General features: G+C 43.7%; 1 protein-coding gene across 1 annotated transcript in view; it reads right to left on the bottom strand.

Annotated features, from left to right (window-relative positions):
- The window catches only part of NIM1K (NIM1 serine/threonine protein kinase), a 75,518-nt gene extending 59,817 nt beyond the window's left edge, over positions 1-15,701 (bottom strand). The window contains exon 1 of the mRNA XM_070476651.1: positions 15,435-15,701. The gene's annotated coding sequence lies outside the window, so the exon portion shown is untranslated. The remainder of the gene's footprint in view (positions 1-15,434) is intronic.

Genomic DNA, 15,701 nt, shown 5'->3' with positions numbered 1-15,701 from the left:
AAGTGCCCGTAACCCGAGCACCTCTGGCTGGAAAATTTCTGAAACCGTGTGGGTTTGATGAGATGCCCCATTGCTTCTGTACAGTATTCTAAGGTTCCCAGTGAAGCACACCTCGAATGTGGGTAGACATTCCTAAGAAGGCTATTTGAGTTGGAAGCATCCAATGTTTACAGACCAAGGCTTGCTCCTGCCCATAGACAATAAAAACAACCTGATTATGGCTTCCCTTTGGAAGGTTACCGAGGTTAAAAAGGATCACAGAACAAGAAGGCTCCATCTCCCTTCGTTTTTATTTTCAGAATGTGACACGTTAGTAGCCTCCAGCAGATTCTGTTGTCTTTAAAGCATGAGGACTAATCCCTGTTCTATTTTCAAAACCTTCTCTGCATTCCTCAGTTCCTCCAAAATGGTTCTGCAAACACACACACCCATGCACTTGCTTCTGCCCTTCTCTCTACTCCTTGCCTTCTCTGTGTTTACTCTTCCCTGGGGAAGCCAACACCAACACTAATTAGCAGTGAATTAAATCCCACCGCTAGGACACTAGAGGGTCAGTGTTTTCCCAGCATTCCAAGGCAGTCCTCCTCCCTCGCCCTAAGCCCGAAGACTCACAGTTAACTATGCAGCCCGGAAGGGTATTCTGAGATCTGAATCTATCATGCACTTTATTCCTACATCTTTACCCTTCCTATCGGAAAGCATCCTTTCACGCCCAGGAAGCCTGACAAACCCAGCTTCCCTGACTGGGGCACACTTGCTCCTTGTCTCACTCAGTCTTCAGGGCTCTGCTGAAATACCACCTTCTCAGTGTTAGACCAGACAGAACCAGCTGTTCTGCCCTCTGAAATCCATTTATTTTTTAAAAGATATTCATTTAGTATTACTACATATTTTCCTTCTCAAGGCGATCTTCCCCATCCAGGGATCAAACCTGGGTCTACTGTATTGCAGGTGGTCTCCTGCATTGCAGGCAGATTCTTTACCAACTGAACCACCAGGGAAGCCCAAATAATTATTCTAATGTTCACTTCTTTGGCTGTGTTGGTTCTTTTTTCTAATTAAGTAATTAACTTTAGCTGGAGGCTAATTTCTTCACAACACTGCAGTGGCTTTTGCCATCCGTCGACATGAATCAGCCATGGGTGCACATGTGTCCCACCACGTGCTGGCTCTCAGCTGCTCAGGAGCAAGCGCTGGCTCAGCAGCTGTGGCGCGTGGGCTTAGTTGTCCATTGGCATATGGGCTCTTAGTTCCCCAACCAGCGATTGAACCTGGGTCCCCTGCATTGGAAGGTGGACTCTTAACCACTGGACCACCAGGGAAGTCCCTGAAATTCATTTTTTGATATTTTCAGATCTCATTCTGATATTCTAACTTGACATCTCATATCTGATCCCTTATCAGGTCATATTCTAATTATGTTTGGCCTTTCTAGACTGACCTCTGCTGCTTGTTTACTTTACATCCTCAATATTTTCCAGCAGCCAGTCCTAGGATGTGGTAGGCACCAAATCAATATTTGCTTAAAAAAAAGACTTAAAACATAATATATATAAAAGGTGATGTATCTAATATAAACCTATAAACCATAAACTAATGGTACTTTTGGAAGGTCATTTGGAAGCAGTCATACTTTTAGTTGGTGTTAGCACAGTCTTACTAGCATTTTATTCAATACAACAGAGAAGGTATACTAAAAGCTACTTTTATTAAGTATTTACTATATACCAACCCTGTGTTGCTTATATTATTGATTAATCGTTATGACTAACACTCTAAGACAGACACTAAAATTCCCATTGCACTGATGGAATAATTAAGGTTTACAGAGGTTGAGTGGAGCTTCCCAGGTGGCTCAGTGGTAAAGAATCCAGCTGCTGATGCAGGAGACGCAGGAGAAGCAGGTTTGATCCCTGGGTCAGGAAGATCCCCTGGAAGAGGAAATAGCAACCCACTACAGTATTCTTGCCTGGAAAATTCCACTGACAGAGGAGCCTGGCGGTCTGCAGTCCAGTCCAAGGGGTCGAAAACAGCTGGACATGACCGAGTGACTGAGCACACACACATACAGGTTGCACAATTTGTCCAAACTCAGAGAGCAAGTGAGTGTCAGGGCCAGCCTGGGCCCCAGGCCCTCCTGACTCCATCGGTTGCCTCCACGTGGGGTCACTACAGAGGAACAGGCCCCTGCCCTGAGGTCCAAGCTTGGGCCTGGGCCAGAGACAACAGCAAAGGCAGGCAGGAGAATCGGAAAGGAAGAGTCTTTCTTTTTTATTGGAGGGTGATTGCTTTACAATGTTGTGGTGGTCTCTGCCGTATATCAATGCAAATCAGTCATAATTATATATACATATCTCCTCCATCTTGAGCTTCCTTCCTTAATGAAGAGTCTTCAAAGTGCTTTCCTTTTTAATAAACCATTGGGCCTGATGAATATCAGTGACAGTACAAATACAAATGAAAGTATCCTTTGTTCCCAACGACATAAGGATCTAAACTGACTTGATGAAACTCTAGATAGCCCTATGCTATTGGATGACAACCTACCCAGAGAAAAAGCAAATAATAATTCACAGTGATTATGATTGCCGAACAAGTCCTAGTGCCTCAAAGAAAGCTACAAATAAATAAGAATGCAGAGCAATATTTGCTGCATATGTATACACCAGAAAAGAAACAAGCTATACTTTAAGTTAGATCACAGCTCAGGCCATCTTGGAATAGAATATCTATTGCAAGTTTAGCAGACTGAACAAAAAAGCAAAATTACAAGCCAATTTCACTCCCTAATGTAAATACCAAAATTGTAAAACACACAGTACTAAATCAAACCTGGCAGTGTATTTATAAAAATATGATTGACTGAAACTTCCCCCAAGAATTTGAGCATGGCTTAATTATATAAGATGTGCATATTTAACACATGAATCAATTAAAGGAGAAAAATAAAAAAGCATCTCAGCAGGTGCAGAAAAAGCATTCTATAAAAATGTATACTCATTATCAATAAAATTGTTAGCAAACTAGGTATAGAGGGGAACTTGCTCAACCAAGTTAAGGCTATTTACCAAAACCCTATAGCAATCATCTTTTTAAATGACGAAATATTAGAAGCATTCCCACAAAATCAGAAAGAAGACAAAACTGCCTGCTAACACTGCTTCTATTCAATATTTACTGAAGCAACTAGCCATTGAAAGAAGACAAGAACTAAATACTGAAAAGAAACAAAACTATTCTGATTTGCAAAGGTTTTTCTTTTTAGACCTTCTCTTTTGCTGTTCTTTTTAAATTTTTTTAATTTATTTTTAATTGGAGGATAACTGCTTTACAATATCGTGTTGGTTTCTGACATATATCAGCTTGAATCAGCCACAGGTATACATATGTCTCCTCCCTCTTGAAACTCCCTCCCACTTCCCACCCCATCCCAACCTTCTAGGTTGTCGCAGAGTATCAGTTTGAGTTCCCTGTGTATTAAAGCAAATTTCCACTGGCTATCTACTTTCCATACGGTAATGTAATTGTTTCCATGCTACTCTCTCAACTTGTCCCACCTTCTCCTTCTCCCACTGTGTCCACAAGCCTGTTCTCTACACAAAGATTTTAAACATTGAAAATCCTAGAGACTCTATTCACAAACTGTTAAAACTAATAAGTAAGTTTAACAGTGTTGCAGGGGACAACATTGCTGCAAATTCAGTAACATTTAATTCACCAATAATAATCTCGTAATAACAAGGAAGTATAATAAGACATGTTCCATTCATATGAGGAGCAGTAAAATTCATGAGATACCTAAGAATCAATCTAACAAAGGAGGTTAGAGAAACATAAATAAAGAGAATTATGGAAACTTACTGGAGAATATTTTAAAAATACCTAACAAATGGGAAAAAAATACGACATTAATAAGACAATACTATCAAAAACATGTAAACTCATCCCCAAATGAATCTATAAATTTAGCAAAGTTCAGTTTTTTTGGTTTTATGTATGAGTATGCTTAAAACGTTATATTGAATCGTATTCAGTAACACATACACACAAGCACACTTGTTTCATTTTCAAGCTGTAGACTGGTACACTTGCTCTCATCTCCAAATTTCAGGTGAGCAAACATCTTTTGTACCCTCTAAAAGAGGTATCTGCAAAACTGTTACATGAGTCATTCAGAATAGCCACAGAAATGCAGTTTTATGCAACTTTCCAAGAAGGCAATGAGTTGTCCTGGGCATGAAACGGGGAGGAATCTTTCTCAGTATTTCCACCAGTTTGCTCAATTAGGAGGTACTCAGCAGATGATACTATCTTCTGATAAGTGAAAAGCTGAAGAAACAAAAATCTTACCTGAGGAAGATTTCATAAAAATAAATGATTTTTTATGAATGGGGAAGAGAGGTTAGCAGAGAAGGTAGAGATGTAACTTCCAGGGAAGAAAAATTCCTAAAAATAATTCCAAACCACATTAAGGGTGGTCAGGGATGGGAGCATGGAATGGGTCAGGAATTCCTATTCCTTGGTACCTTGAAGACATCAGTCCAGCATTACCATTTCAATAGGCAACTTAACTGTCAAAATCTATGACATGGTTACTCCTTAAAGTAGCAGTGTGATATTGGGATACTAATATATTCATCTACTTGGTAACATAATATTTCCCATGGGAAAACCAAAACAAAAACTAGTTGGGATGTTTGAACATGCAAATTATCTCAATTCTAAGTCTTTCCTTTCAAAATTCAAAGTGATAGTCAAGTATGGTTGCAAAACATCAGGGATGTCTCTTAGAAAGGAAGTCATAGCAGATATGGGAGTGGAGGGGTGGAGTTGAAGAATAGTCAGCCAGACTGTCAAAACGATAAGACTAGTGAATTGCGGTTAGAACATCATGTGAAATCTTGTGTTAAATAACATCATGTGTTATTTATCTATAGTTGTAGTCTAGTCCCCTTATTAATAACTACTGTTTAATGAGAGTCTATAATAAATAACAAGTGCTCAATAAGTAGGGAGACATAGAATTTGTCATTCAAATCAAGGCACTTTTGAGAGTTGAAGGGAGTGATAGTAATAATCACTCTGGGACAACAGGTGTAAACCAGGGCTTCCCGTGACCAGCTGGGACATAAGGTTGCCCTGTCAGGCAGTGATGAGGGCTTCCCTGCTGGCTCAGCGGTAAAGAATCCACCTGCCAATGCAGGAGGTGCAAGAGATGCGAGTTCGATCCCTGGGCTGGGAAAACCCCCTGGAGTTGTTGTTTTTCAGTTGCTAAGTTGTGTCTGCCTCTGTGACCCCATGGACGGCAGCACACCAGGTCCCCTGTCCTTCGCCATCTCTAGGAGTTTGCTCAAACTCGTGTCCCTTAAGTCGGTGATACCATCCAACCATCTGTTGTTGTTTAGTCTCTAAGTTGTGCCCAACTCTTTTGTAGCCCCATGGACCATAGCCCACCGAGGTTCTCCATCTATGGGATTCTCCAGGCAAGAATACTGGAGTGGGCTGCCATTCCCTTCTCCAGGGATCTTCCCCACCCAGGGATCAAACCCACATCTCCAGCACTGCAGGCAGATTCTTCACCACTGAGCTACCTGGGAAGCCCACAATTAGGTTTAGATGAGGTCATATGGGTGGGGCCCTCATGATGGGTTTAGTGACCTAATAAGAAGAGATCAGAGAGTGTTGCCTTTTTCTCTCCCTCCCTCCCATGTGATGGCATGGCAAGAAGCCAAGAAGGGCACTTTCAGCAGAACCCAACCAGCGTGCCACCTTGATCGCAGACTTCCAGGCTCCAGAACCATGAGGAAATTCATTTCTGGCACTTAAGTCCCCAAGTCTATGGCATTTTGTTATGACAGCCTGAATAAACACATACATCCATCTAGAACTGCTCTTCAGCAAGAAAAATAAACTTATTTTAGCTGAAATAATATCTTAGCCTCACCCTCCTTAAACATGGTCTAATCACTTAGATTAACCTGTGTGCATACCTGCTCAGTCCCTTTAGTCGTGTCCAACTCTGCAACCCTATGGATTGTAGCCCACCAGGCTCCATTATCCATGGGATTCTCCAGGCAAGAATATTGGAGTGGGCTGCTATGCCCTCCTCCAGGGGATCTTCCCGACCCAGGGATCGAACTGGCGTCTCTTACATCTCCTGCATTGGCAGGCAGGTTCCTTACCACTGGCACCACCTGGGAACCTACAGTCAGCAAGGTCACTTCATATGAAGCCTATTTTATAATAAAGTGTTGAATATCCTATGCAACCGATTGACTACTGTACTGAAAGTGAAAAACAGAAGGTGGTCAGTGCAGAGAATGGCTGTAAGGATTTCAGGGGTTTGCCCTTGTGATTGTGTGCCTGACTGGGAGCTGCAGCTTGCTGCCCCTGCCTGGCATCATGAGAGAGTATCGCTGGCCTGAGAAAAGATTAAAATTCAAAACTGGAGGTCTGGTTTCTACTGAACGTGTGTGACTTTCACACCATCGTAAAGTTGAAAAATCCTAAGTCAGAAGTGGTCTGTATGTACTTTCTTCCATCCTTACAGCAGCCCTGAAAGGTGCCTGCAGTTTTCCTCCTTTTTCAGGAACTTCAGAAGAATTTGGTAACTTGTCTAAAGTCACACAGGCAAGAAGCATCAGAGTCCAGGCTTCTCTGACCTCAGAGCCTGTGCTTCAGCTGAGCACACCCTGTGTGCCTCACTGGGTGCCCTTACGGAACAGATGCTGCAGGAAAGGATGGGGTTGAACAAGAGGTCATCCTCTCCCACTTCCTTGCTCTCTCAGCGTGCTCAGTCCTGTCTGGCTCATTTCAATCCCATGGACTGTAGCCTGCCAGGCTTCTCTGTCCATAGGATTTCCCAGGCAAGAATACTAGAGTGGGTTGCCATTTCCTTCTCCAAGGGGATCTTCCCAACCCAGGGATCCAACCCATGTTTCCTGCATTGGTAGGCGGGTTCTTTACCACTAGCACCACCCTTTTCTTGCTCTCACCTAAGCAATGGGAGGTTGCTACACTCTTACTCCACTGCGGAATATTCATCCAATAACAGGACCAAGTGTCCAGTTCAGCAGACTATTTTCAAGGGCCTGCCTACTTTAAGCCAATGGTACAAGGTCCCTCCCCAAGAGTCACCTGGATGTGATTAAATCATCAGCTGGGGGGGCGGGGCAAGGTGAATACATAAATAGATAACTAAATACAATGTTCAAAGCACTGGGCTGGACATTTATACAGCAAGGATGGGTACCCAGAGAGAACAGGTGGCACGGGCCCTGCTCAGGGAAAACTTGAAAGAGATCTGGCCTGAAAGAATCTGCCCCTGTGATTCAGCAAGGGCTAAAATAAGGAAATGTAGGTCAGGGAAGTAGAAAGTGAATATGTTTTATTGTTAGTAAATGTACAATTGAACTTGACAATGTACAACTTGTTAGTAAATGTACAACTTGAACTTGACAATGTAAAGGGTGGGAAAATCTGTACCTCATTGTCTGCTACAAGAACTAGTGCTGTTTGATCATGTCCAAGATGTATTTGCCTGAACTAGAAGTTCAGAGAAGTTTAAAAGGTTTTAAATTTTTTTCATAATTAAATATGATCAAAGTATATCTTACTACCCAAGAATGGGAGTAATAGTCTGTATTTGAATTTTAGTCTCTGTTCTGATGGGCAACTTTCAACCAATCTAGCACTGAACAAAAAGTCACCAATTTTCTACTCTCACTGGACATTTCGGCAATGAGACAAACAGCTTTACGCCAAGAGTCTACTGACTTTGAACTGCGATATACTACCCTTTGAAACTCGTTGCATCCCGTTTCCTACAGATATTAACCATGTCCCTCGTTTTGTGGTTTTGGTAAACTTTTTTTACTTTTCTTGGCAAGGAGTGGTCACCCAAGCACACAGGCTGGTTCTCACATGGATATGATGCGCCATCCGGAGAGGGTGACTCTGAAGGAAGCTTGAGTTTAGGCAAGACAGAAGCGTCCCTCCTCACCTTCTGTATCACCGTCTACATCTCTCCATCCAAAGCCAGATACCTGGCCACAATCCTCTGCAGAACTTCTCTGCCTGCTGGGAAGATAGTAACTCTCTAGTGCATGTGACATGACAGAACACACACCCACTAACATCCATTTGTCTCAGTGTTACATGGAGTGCTCTCAAGAGGCATGGCTCTTCACTGGGCTGCTCAAGGCTCAATTCCAAAATTCTGGACACATTGCTAGATTGCCTATTTCTGGCCATACAGGTCCTGTGTGAGAACAGCAGGCTGGTGACTATCATGTCCTGGGGAGAGGCCAAGTCACGTCAGCTCTCCCAGGAGATCAAAGCAGCTCCAGCTTTCAGGATGTGTTTGCACACAGAAGCCTTTTCATTGGCTTCCCAGCCTCACGGAGTTGCTGAGGTTCCAAGGAAAATTCAAAAGATCAGATCCACATTCCATGTGGGCTCTGCTGTGTGGGTGGGGAGACCCACAGGTCCACGGGTGATGGCCCCACTGACTGCCACCCCAACACTGCCATCTGGTTCTTACCCAGCCCTTCCCCTCCTCCTCCATAATCTTCACACAAGCACCCCCCTCACTCTGTTCTAATGCACCTTTTCAGGTGCCATCTCCAGAATACTTTCATTGTGTAGAGAACGAGAAGGCCTCTCTTCATGGTAACAGGGTCTTCTCAAATTCATGGTGGGAGGACCCCTCTCTACACCTGTTCTAAACCCGAAGGGGTCCAGAAGGAAGAACTGGCTTCCCAGTCAGCTGGTTCTAATGAAGAACCTAATTTGTAAGGCTGTGTGTTAGGATGAATACAGGAAGCCAATATATCAATACCAACCAGAAGAATACCGAATAATCAACGATATGGGGAAAAAGCTCAAACTATAAAGACAAGTGGAAAAATAAACAATAAAATGATATGTACATTTCTTTTTTTTTTTTTTTTGCTTTAACTACCAAAAAACAACCCTCTGAAATTTTAACCACAGTCATCCCTCTAGTTGGAATTATTGATGGTAGTAGAGACAGAATAATAGATTATTTCTTTTAACATTTATTTCTGTACTTTTGACAATAATACTAGCAACATTGATATTTATTGTATGCCAGGCACCATTCTAAGAACTTCACATGAATCAACTCATTTAATTCTCACAATTATGTGAGAAGGTTGGCATCACTATAGGTCCCCAAAACTGAGGCGTAAACCGGTCAAATAATGTGCCAAGGTCACACAGTAAATCACAGAGACAGGATTCCAACCCAGTAGGCTGGTTCCAGAATTAGACTTTAGCCACTATTACTTGCTGCTTCTGGAATATGTACTGCTTTTGAATACATATTTTATAATGTCTTATAGTAAGGAATTATGTTTCTTTAAGACTAAAGAAAATAAGGGCCTCCTGGTGGCTCAGCGGTAAAGAATCCACCTGCCAATGCAGGAGACATGGGTTCAATCCCTGGTCTAGGACGACCCCACACACCGTGGTGCCTCTAAGCCTGACTGCCACAACTGTCAAGCCTGTGCTCTAGAGCTGGGGAGCTGCAACTACTAAAGCCCGCACACCTAGAGCCCACGCTCAACAAGACAAGCCACCACAATGAGAAACCCACACACAGCAACTAGACAGCTGCAACTACAGAAACTAGGGAACTAGCCCCCACTTGCCGCAACTAGAGAAAAGCCCATGCAGCAACAAAGACCCAGCACAACCAAAAATAAATTATTATTTTTTAAAAGATTAAGAAATAAAAAGAAAAAGAAATATAAGACAAAGTAACCAGGGAGAGAGAAGAGACAGGATGAAAGAATAAGGGTTTAGCAATAAGTCAGAAGAAATGATTCCATGCTAAACATCTCTGGATTGGTTTTCTCCACTGTAAAATGTGAAGGCATGTAAGTCTACATTCTAGAGAGACACCAGTTCTGCAAATTACCAATAATTGACGTGAGATTTGAAAGCTATACCAGCATTTTAGACTTGGCCTTCATATCCTATAACAAATTTGCTGTCTTTGTGCTTAGATTAACATCTTTAAACCAATATGTACATAAAGCAAATGCCCAAAAAGCACCAAAATTATTAGTAAAGTGAAGGATATGATCCTATGTGATTGACACAAGAGATCAGTTTCTGAAAGACAAAAAGTGGTGAGAACAGAGAAACTGGTCTGGCAGCATGCATGATTCCAAAGGACAGCAACCAATTTATTCAAAGGTAAAAATCCTGAGCTGATACAATTAACAATAACCAACACATGACAAGGAAAAGAAACTAATAAAGTGGAGTAATTTTCCAAGTATGTCTACATCATCACTTCCCCGAAAGTGCAGGACGTGTTTCTTGGCTCCACCAGGTAAATGAACATAGCCCAGAGAAAGTGAATCTGTACTCAGTGAAATTTCATTTCAAAAATGAGAGACCACCACAAGGTCCCAGACAGAAAAAACAGATCTCATGCCAGGAATCTAGCACCAGAATGACACTGAACTCAGAAACACTGGAAGCTGGAAAAGAATAAATCAATGCCTTCGGAAATTTGCAGGAATGAATTTCCAGCCGAGAATCCTATACTCAGGCAAACCATCAATTAAGTGTGAGAGTGAAACGGACTTTTCTAGACATGCAAAGTCCCCCAAATTTACTTCCTATACCCCCTTTTAAGAAGCTATTTACAGCAAAACATGCTTTATAAAATGAAAAGCATAAACCAAGAAAGAAGAAAGACAAGGGAACAGGGAGAACAGGTAATCAACGCAAAGGCGGGGTGAAGAGAAATCTCAGAAGACCCCTAATATGTTCTGGCCATCAGAAAACTGGTTCAGACTGGAGAACTGAGGGGGGACATTCAGAGGGCTGGGGTGGGGCCCAGAAGGAAGAGGATTGGCAGATGCATTTCATTGTGTGAAAAAAACCAAGAAGAGGCATTTTAAAGAGCCACTAGAATAAATGGTGATAGGTTCTAAAAAGCAAACAAACGAAAAACTATTTTCCCCAAAAAAGTTGTACAGAAAAAGAAATACATCCACAGTCCACAACCTGGCTCCAGTGAAAAATAATTACACAGTCATTGTCATGCAGATGCAATGTTGATGTAATTAACATTGTGATGTCACTTGTGAGAAGCACTAATAGGGCAGAGCTTTGCACGGAGACGTGTGCAAGTTCTTTCCTCCTGCACCCTCCCTTCTCACCATCCTAGCACAAGATATTAGGCCCTGACTCTTCCTTCCCACTCCCTTGTAGAAAATCCATTTTACTCAAACAATGGCTACCAACTTGAAAGAGCAATTCCTCCATTTTCTGTCCTTGATCAACTATTTCCTTTTTTTTTTTTAACTTTTTTATTTTATATTGGAGTACAGCCAGTTAACAGTGATAGTTTCAGGTGAAGAGCAAAGGGACTCAGCCATACACATACATGTATTCCTTCTCCCCTAAACTCCCCTCCCATCCAGGCTGCCACATAACCCTGAGTAGAGATCCCTGCACTATACAGAAGGTCCTTGTTGGTTATCCATTTCAAATATAGCAGTGTGTACATGTCAATCCCAAACTCCCTAACTATTTCTGAAATTAACTGAACTTTGGCTGCTCTGGCTAGAGTCCTAGGAAACATCCAGTCCTCCTTCCCTCTCTGGAGCATTCCCCTGCCTGGCGTTTGTAAATAAAGGATTATACTAATGGTGCTCTGGCTGATTTTTTCCCACCAACTGTGTTGCAAAAATGGAGGAAGGGGAAGTTGGAGGGGAGGAGTAAGAGAGCTATTTCCTCCCCTGTAATAAAAGAAAGTGTACAGATTCTGTCTAAAATTGATAACTCAAGGACCAGCCACATAAGAGCATTATTTCCAGCTAGGGAAGGATGTGATCAAACAGCTAAGAAAGAGCAGAGCAATCATAACCCAAGAGGGGGACTGTTTTTTTTTTTTTAGAATCTTTTAACATGCTCTAATCCATAAAATTATAGATGAATGCACTCGGTGGATAACAACTTGAGCAGTTTTTAAAAGTGAAGCTTGCAACTTAAAGTTAAGAATGACCCGACTAAATGATCCAGCCAACGCAGAGTAGAAAGCTTTCTTGGTGGCTGAAGGGTTGAGAAGAAGCAGGTCTAGCCAGCAGACGGGAAGGCCATACCACTGGGAAGTGAATTTTGGTCCAATCTCAGTCCTCCCAGAGAGCCTCTAAATTGGAGAATTTGGCTAAATGGGACAGCAAGAGCTTTCTTGAAAAGCATCAGGTTCTCTGTTCTCCGTGGAAGGCGAAGAGTAGAGTTTGTTTTAGCTTCCTGTTTCCCAACTTGGGTTTTTTTGTTTTTCTGTGTAGCTCCCATTACACTAGTTTTTTTTTTCTTTTTACTCCCTTCCCTTTAATCTGTGAGTTTTCTTCGCATTTAAGACTCTTTTCCCCCTACTGTTCTATTTTTCTCTTAATCCCAAATTCTTCCTGCCACTGTACCTTGTCTCGCTTCTCGCCTAGATTTTCTCAGTCCTCCCTGATACTCATATTCCAACACATGCCAGGTGGTTTTAGTTTTCATCTCTTAATTTTCCAAGTAGTTACCTGAAATGACTTGAGTCTTTTGAACACAACTTGCCTATCCATAAAACTGGTTAATATTCCTCAGGATGCTATATATGACAATGGTTGAGCTATCTTTGAAGTTCTTGAGAAAAAGTTATTTAAGAACTGTGATCTGCTTAATTCAAATTGTAGACACTGTCATCATAAGAACTTGGACTATTTTCTTCTTTTCTTGAAATTTATAACTTCAGTTCTAGAGAACATTTTCTAGAATGACCATGAAAAGTGAAAACATAGAATGAGACTCATTTTATAAACTAATTTTAGTTGTCATTTCAACAACTGAAAGAAAATCAGCAAATGAATTAAGAGTCTTTAGTCCTTAGAGAAATACTATATAATGAGGTTCAAAGAATGCAGTTGGATTTTCACATTATATTTTAATTTTTAAGTTTCTCAAAATGGAACTAGATATTTGGCTGAAAACATTAACCTATTAAAACAAGTTCTTTTTTTAATTAAAAAAAAAATTTTAGTATTTATTTGGCTGCATGGGCTCTTAGTTGGGACAGGTGGGATCTAGTTCCCTGACCAGGGATCAAACCCCAGATCCCTAGTTTACAGAGTCTTAGCCACTGGACGACCAGAGAAGCTCCACGCTCTTTAAAAAAAACAAAAAATAAAAAAACTGTAAGTGTAAGGACTGGCTTTAAAAATTTCCAATCATATGCTATCAATATGTAAATTTAATGTATAGGTTTCAATGCTTAGGACTTGTGAATGTGCAAAGAATTAGGGTCCTTTAAAGACATCAACATGTACTAATAAAAGTATTTGAATGGGACCATTACTCTGCCCAAATTAAACCTTTTTAACTGAAAATCTAAGGCCAAACCAACAGCATAAAGGGCTCTGTGGCCTATCTGTAGTTATTACTGGGAAATTTAGGTTTCACACAAAACTGCCTTTATTCTAAATGCAGTTGTTATTAGAAAAGAGCACACACCTCAAACTAAATATCAATCCACGTTTCCCCCTAGCACAGGAGATCTCTCTGAAGGTTTTTCCAGGCTTACCACTTAACAGTGGTCAAGCCAAAAATAAACCTATGAGGACTTTACTAGGCAAATTCAACAGCATACAAAACACCAGTCCGTGGAGAGCTGGACTTTTTCCCTATTAGCCTCTTTCTGGGCTTTCCTCTCGCATTCCTCCACCTCCTAATTAGAAAGCTAATTAGGAGTCCAAATTTAACGCTAAATGGGGAGAGAGATCTGGTCCCAGGCCAGGATTCCTTTCACATCAAACACTCTCCCCGGTCTCCCTTCCGTGGGGCAGCTGAACTGTGGGAAGAGAGCTGGGCCGGCGGGACCAATTGGCCGAGGGCAGTGTTTACTCTCAGTTGTCTGCGAGGGAAGATCTGCTTCACAAACTGCAAACTCTGCAAAGGTAAAATTAAACACCACCACGCCTCGGGCCTTCGGTACCCTAAAGAAACAAGTATCTTACTAGGCTCAATTATTATTACCATGGTAACATGAGGGGCTTGGGGAGGTCTCCTCAAGAACGGTTCCCGGTTCCATCCAAGCAGCCTCTCAACAGTGCCGGGCGACTTCTCCGGTTACCATGGCAACCAAAATTAGAAGTGCTTTTGCAACACTAACAGAAACCATCTTTTGAAGCTCTTCAGTGAATCACATTGAATACTGATGATGCAAGCTTGAGTGATACATATTTTACAAACATTAAAAAAAATCATATTGCCACAAACAAATCTCGTTTTAGAGTCCCCTTTGCAATCTTAACCTTGGAATCGATCCTTCGGTCTGGTTTTGTTTGTTTCCCTTCTGGATTCCCGCGGCCTCGAGTGCAAAGGCGATTTGTTTAACTTCCAAACTTGTCTGAATTGCACGGGTGAAAGCTTAAAATGTGGTTCCTTCGCTCTGGGTTTGAAACCGGGTGAAGAAGGGGGTGGGGGAGGGTGGGTATAACAGAGAGCCCTCTTGTCTAATAAAGTCGGGAGGACGAAAACCGGGAGGGGGTGGAGAAAAGAGCCGGGAAGGGACGGAGGAGGAGGGAGAGAGACGGGAAGAAAAAAGCGCAGATGGCTGAATCTCCGCTGCTCTTACTGGGGCTAAGAGCACCTTTATCGGGTGCCTTGACCTCTCCATCTGCTCAGATACTGGGTCCGGCACACAGAGCTCATCGGAAACGGCATTTAAAAAACCCTGTTGCGATCCTTTCCGGGTCGTGTCGCCGAATCCTCGGGCTCCTAATATTCCTGAAGGGACCTCAAGGAAGAAGACAGGCTCTTCTTTACTTGTACAGTCTTTCCAAAGGACCGTCTTTCTTTAGGGCGCGTCGTGGGGTGGGGTGTGATGGAGGGTCCACTCCTCTGGACCTCCGCCCCTTCGCTGTCAGGGCCCTTCACTACCGACTGCCCGCCGGGGTCACGCAGGTCCCCGGCACTCGATTCAAACTCGGCGGCTCCGGGCTCGCGCCTGAGGGCGCTGGCGGCGCGCAGCTGGGGTGAGCGGGGCGAGGCTGGGGCTGCGCGCACAGACCCGGGTGTCTGCACCCAGCCGGGACTCGGGGACACAGGCGCGCACACCCCGGGCGCACGCCCCCAGGCACGGGCAGACTGCTCGCGCCGGCGCACCCCGGCCTCCGCCTCCAACGCGCTCGCCTCCCAAGCGCGATGGGCCTCGGAGGGGGCGCCCCTAAAGAGCGCTAATCTTCTCCTGACCCCAATTCGCCCACCCCCGCCGGGAGTTGGGTCTCTCTATGCCCCGGGGTTCCAGGGAGGAGAAGCGTCCCTGCTCAGCACCCAAGTCGGCAGCCTGGCGGAGGAAGGGGCGGCCGGGTGGGGTGCCGGCTGCGAGCCCCGCGGCCCTCGCTTACCTTGGTGGCGAGCTCCGCTCGCGGGCTCGGCTGCGCGGCGCCCGGCCTGGCTCTCTGGGCGGTGGGCTCTGGCGCGGGCGGTGCGTCGGTGTCAGAGCGCAGTGGCCGCGCCGAAGGCTCGGAGCTGTCAGGGGCGGCAGTGGCAGACCCCGCCCACCGGCCCGGCCGGGGCTCCGCAGCCGGGACTCAGGCGCCCCGCAGCGTTTCCCGAAGGACCAATCCGGAGCGGGGGGCTGGCCCGGGGGAGGGGGAAAGGGGAGGCCGGAG

The sequence above is a fragment of the Odocoileus virginianus genome, chromosome 14, assembly GCF_023699985.2.
Source record: "Odocoileus virginianus isolate 20LAN1187 ecotype Illinois chromosome 14, Ovbor_1.2, whole genome shotgun sequence".
Lineage (NCBI taxonomy): Eukaryota > Metazoa > Chordata > Mammalia > Artiodactyla > Cervidae > Odocoileus > Odocoileus virginianus.
Note: the sequence above shows the minus strand (reverse complement) of the source record. Positions and strands in the feature narration are given on the sequence as shown.